Consider the following 6,000-nt stretch of genomic DNA (forward strand, 5'->3'; position numbering starts at 1 on the left):
ACTTGACTATTATCAGGATAATATCAAGACAAAATTGAGTGAAAATCATATAATCTTATTAAGGTAAAGCCTTTAAGTTTAAGGTGATTTAGCTAGATATCTGTATTTAATAATGAGTTTGCTTCTTACCACATTGATCCTTTGTAGCCCAGATATCACATTCCTTGACTAGCCAATTTGCGGGAAGACAAGAAGCAGTGATTTAAAACATTTTAATGTGTGAGCAAAGGGTACCACAAGCTTTGACTACTTATATATGGTGAAGAGGAGAGACTTGTTTATAAAATGGATTTCAGTGCAGCATGCAGCTATTGTGACTTCCCTGATACAGTAAGTTAACTGAGACACAGTTAATCAGTTTACTGGTTACAATTAGTATATTAAATGGAGTACCACTTATCTTTGTACATATGGGATTTCTCCTTAAATATCTTGTAATTTAATTACTTAACCTCATAAATTATGATTCACATTTAATGAATTATTTTAAAATCATGTCTGTAATCTTAGATTCTGATAATGATAGAAAGTATTAGGAAAAATTATTATTTACTTTTTTTTGGCCATGCCGCGCACATGCGGGATCTTAATTCCACAACCAGAGATCAAACCCGTGTCCCCTGCAGTGGAAGCGTGGAGCCTTAACTGCTGGTCTGCCAGGAAAGTCCCAGGAAACATTATTTTTGAAAGAAGCCTGGACTATAGTAATCATTCAGTACATATCATTTGGATAAATTAATTAACCCACTCTAATGATCATATTTCTACGTATATTAGCAGATTACTGTGAGATCATGCATTCAGCCATGAACATGTCTGACACTGAATACAGAATTCTGAGAGATGAGAGTATAATACACGCTAAGCACTGTTCAAATAAATTTACTTTTATTCTAGCTCTGTTAATTCCTGTTGTAAGAGATCTAGTAATAGCAATAATAGTAATATTAATATGCTGTAGAATTTTCTTTCATGTTTAGGGCAAATCGGAGAAAGATATATCAACATTAAGTGAAATGAAAAAATAATAATAAACGTACTGAAAAAAAAGAAAGAATATTATTTTAGATATAAATGGAAAGCAAATTTCCTGAATGAAACAAAAAATTGTTAACTGAGCTCTAGTTAGATTCAAGTTAAAGAGTTCAGGACAAAATTCAAACTAGATTTTGTTTACTTATTCCTATATGCTGACATAGTAATAGTGTTGCAGATTAGCTCTTTTCGATCCCTTTTGTCAATCCAAAGCAAATGAAATCTAGGTAATATTAACATATATGTGTCACTATATGCCAGATAGTATTTTAAGCATTTTACGTACACTAACTCATTTTATCCCTCAAACAACCCTATGAGGTGTGGGCACTCTTATTAGGCACACTTTATAGAAAAAGACATTGAGGAATAGAAAGTTTAAATAATCTGCCCATAGTCACGCACCATGTGAAATGGCAAAGGTAGGATTCAAACTGTTACAGAATGGCTCCAGAATCCATTCTTTGATCTAACTAAGTGGAATTACAGAGGTGAACAACTTTTTAGGTAATTTAGATCCAAACTTCAGCCTTGCCTTGGGTACACAGATATCATATGTGAAATATATTTGTATTCAAATTTTCAATTAGTATAAGAATCTTTTAAATAGTTTGTCTCCCTTTAGAGATAGGTACCAGCAAAAAGAGGTGCTTACAAAATTTAGAAATTGAAAGGAAAACTAAGAGTGTTTTGTTGAGATCATTATTAGGTTTTAAAAAAATACTAAGAGTGACATGAATAATGAATTCCCTGTAGCCTTAAATATATATCCATATATATATATACATATACATATATATATACATATACATATATATATATACCTATGTATAGATCTTTTGAAATGTTATCAGCGTGTAAAGTTAAAATCAAGAAAGGTGGCCTAAGATGATAGTTTAACATTGCATCATGGATTATTTTGCCAAACTGCCAAACTTATCAGAAAAAAACTATTATATCTGCATGGAAGAGGCATTAATGATAAAGAGAATGACCACCTGCAAAACCATTCCATTCCAGTCAGGAAAGCTGCATTATCCATTCTGAAGGATTCATACAACAACTTACACAATTGGTTGCCAGACCTGAAGCACAATATTTAAAACATTTCTTCCATTTTGAATACACAAAGAGAGATAGAATAGTTAGAGGGATACTCTGGTAATTAAATATCAGTTTTAATTCCTCCCTGGTAAAATACAGGCAAGAACTTTAAATATCATTGAGGGAAAGATAAAAATCATTTTAAAGGAATTTGAATACAAGAAGTCCTAAAGTTCAAATGCGAAACACATACTTTGAAGTTTTGAGTAGTCTCACTTGTTTAAAAAAAAATGAGAGAATGTTCTTTTAAACTTCATGATAACTTGAGGGATGTTTTGTTCTTAACTTGGAGGGGGAAAGTACAGAGGGATATTAAGCGATAATTGTTGAAAGGAGAGATGAATTGGTGAAATATGTATTAGATTTTAAATATTATTTTTAGTTACTGAAATCACACTTCAAATAGTATTATTTCAAAATATTAAGCAGCGTTGATAATTGGTAATTATAAATGGTTTGTAGATTTTACTAGAAATTCTTATAAAAGGAATTATCTTTTGGAATTTTCTACTAAATAGATATATTAGATTCATCAGCCGGCCATTCAAATGAAATAACTGTAAAGCAAACAATACTTGTCACCGGTAAAAGCAAACTAAAATTTAATATCTTTTAACCTTTTAATATCTTATAGCTAAACTGAAGCTATTTTTTTAAAAAATCACACTAATTGAAATGCAAATTTAGAAAGGAGATATTTGAATAATTAGAGTGTTTGGCCTTAGAAATTTGTGATGAGATCCAATATAATTTCTAATAATTCCTTGTATTACATACTAAATTAAAAATAGTATTTGTATGTTTAATGTATCAAAATATTCAAATATTTATTGTTGCTATTTTTCAAGATTGTTTTGGCTACTTGCATTTCCAAGTGAATTTTACCTTCAATTTGCTAATTTCTGCAAAAAAAAAAAAAAAAAGCAAGCCTGCTGGGATTTTGATAGGGATTCAGTTGAATCTGTAAACCAATGTTAAATCTTCCAAAACATGAACAATTTTTCAGTTGAATCTGTAAACCAATGTTAAATCTTCCAAAACATGAACAATTTTCCATTTACTTAGGTTTTCTTTCATTTCTTTCACTGATGTTTTATAGTGTTTGGCATACAAGTCTTGCACTTATTAAATTTATTCCTAAGTATTGTATTATTCTTATTCTTATTCTTATTCTTCTTATTTTTTTTTTTGCGGTACGCGGGCCTCTCACTGTTGTGGCCTCTCCTGTTGTGGAGCACAGACTCCGGACGCGCAGACTCAGCGGCCGTGGCTCACGGGCCCAGCCGCTCCGCGGCATGTGGGATCTTCCCAGACTGGGGCACGAACCCGTGTCCCCTGCATCAGCAGGCGGACTCTCAACCACTGCGCCACCAGGGAAGCCCCCAGTATTATTTTTGATGCTATTGTAAATGGAATGTTTTCTTTATTTCATTTTTGCATTGTCCAATGCTAGTATATAGAAATAGTATTGATTTTTGTATACTGGTCTTGTATCCTTTGCTGAATTCATTTATTAAGTTTAGTAGTTTTTTGATGGATTCCTTAGGATTTTTATATGCACAGTCATGTCACCTGCAGAGATAGTTTTACTTCGTTTCCAGTTTGAATTATTTTATTTCTTTTCCTTGTCTAATTGCTCTGGCTAGAATTTCCAGTACAATGTTAATTAGGAACAGTGAGAGGGAACATCCTTGTTTTGTTTCTGATCTTAGGGAGAAAGCTTTCAGTCTTTCACCATTAAGTGTGAAGTTAGCTGTGGGCTTTTATAGTTGCCTTTTATCAAGTTGAGGATATTCCCTATTATTCTCAGTTTCATGAGTGTTTTTATTATGAAAAGGTGTTGTATTTTGTACGATGCTTTTCCTGCATTTATTGAAATGGTTGTATGGTTTTCCTCTTCTGTTAATATGGTATATTGCATTGATTGATTTTCATATGTTAAATCAACCTTGTATTTCTGGGACAAATCCCACTTGGTCATGTTGTATAATCCTTTTCACATGTTGCTGGAGTCAGTTTGCTAATATTTTGTTGAGGATTTTTTGTACCTATATTCACAAGAGATATTGGTATTTAATTTCCTTTCCTTGTGTTATCTTTGGTTCTGGCAGCAGGGTAATACTGGCCTCATAAAATGAATTGGGAAGTGGTCCCTGCTCCCTTTTTTTAAAAAACAAGTTTGTGAAATATTGGTGTTTTTTAAAAAAATATTTATTTATTTATTTGGCTGCACCTGGTCTTAGTTGCAGCACTCGAGATCTTCGTTGCCACATGCAGGATCTTCATTGCAGCATGCAGTATCTTTAGTTGCGGCATGCAGGATCTTTAGTTGCGGCACGTGGAATCTTTAGTTGCGGCATGCGGGATCTTTAGTTGCGGCATGCGGGATCTAGTTCCCTGACCAGGGATCAAACCTGGGCCCCTTGTATTGGGAGCATGGAGCCTTAGCCACTGGAGCACCAAAGAAGTCCTTGGTGTTAATTCTTTAAATGTTCAGTACAATTCACCAGTGAAGCCATCTAGTCCTGGGCTTTTCCTTGTAGAAAGTTTTCTGACTACTGATTAAGTCTTGTTGAATAGGGTGAAACATTCAGGATGAAGAAATCCATTTCCCCAGAGATAAATATAAGGGGAAAAAATCCTCAAAAGACAATATTTAGAGAAGACAATTTTAATTTTTGATAAACTTCTAATTTTTCTAGAAGTTGAGTTTCTCATCAAAGTCTTTCCTCATGGACAGCCCATATTAGTTAGACACTATTGACTTCAAAAATCTGAACCCATTTGTCTCTGATATTCCAGTCAGAAACCTCTCATATTAGTAGTTCTGGAACTAAGTCTTAGTGATGTTGACATCCCCAGAATGCTCAGAAGGTGGCCTTATGAGCAGCAGTCCACTGAAGGCTCCTTGTTCATCCTCCACATTTGAGCATCACTGAATAGGAGCAGAGAGAATTGAAAGAGGAAGATGGCTAAATAAAATTAGTGATAAAGAGGATAGAGCATGTGTTGGCTTGAGTAAACTTCTGTGGGTGGTTCAAGGAACAGAAGGTAGGGCTGGGATAGGTCCTCGAACAGGTATAGCATAATTATGCCAAATAGAAGGTGGCTTCTAGTTGTCTTTAATAACAGCACAAGCTTGTGCCTGGCTGTATCTATCTCTTATGAGCTTAGATATGCTTCAGTGCTCTATACTTCCAGGTTGTGGGTCCATGTGCTAATAAACATTAAGTACTTTGAGGCTTTGAATCATTGATAAAATAGTCATGAGTTCTAGCTCATCACCATCCAGGATACCACCTTGTTCTACCTGGTACCAACTCAGTACACAATATAGGATTGCTTAGCAGTGGATTTTCTTTGTCATCCAGCATGTTGGGTGTGTCATCCAGGACCACCATATGCAGCACTGTCATGCATATTAATCAAGACCATGTTTTTTCCCTGTAGGTAATTCTTATGTATCAATTACTTCAGTTACAACTCATTTTCCTCAAAATCAGCTTTATTCTAAGATTAAATCAGCTTGTTTACTCTAAAGATTGAAAAGTAAATGATGTCTTCATTAGCTCTCATGTCTATAGCCTTATCAGACATCATGACAGCCAAGAAGCAGAGGGTGGCAGTCCCTAAGATTTTGCTTCATAGAGCAAATGCAGAGCAGTGCCACCCAAGGGAGACTGGGGCCCAGCTCAAACACATCATTAGGTGTTGGTCCAGAACTTCTACTTGTGTGTGGCAAAGTTGAGCTAAGCTTCTTAATTAAGGCTTGGATTTGTAGAGCCTGAGGCTGTAACCACTTTGAGACTCCTTCCTCCCTTTGCAAGACTACCAAAACCAGTAATGCTATGAGGGAAACCT

This window comes from Mesoplodon mirus, assembly GCF_964341445.2.
Source record: "Mesoplodon mirus genome assembly, chromosome: 5".
In the NCBI taxonomy this organism is placed as follows: Eukaryota; Metazoa; Chordata; class Mammalia; order Artiodactyla; family Ziphiidae; genus Mesoplodon; species Mesoplodon mirus.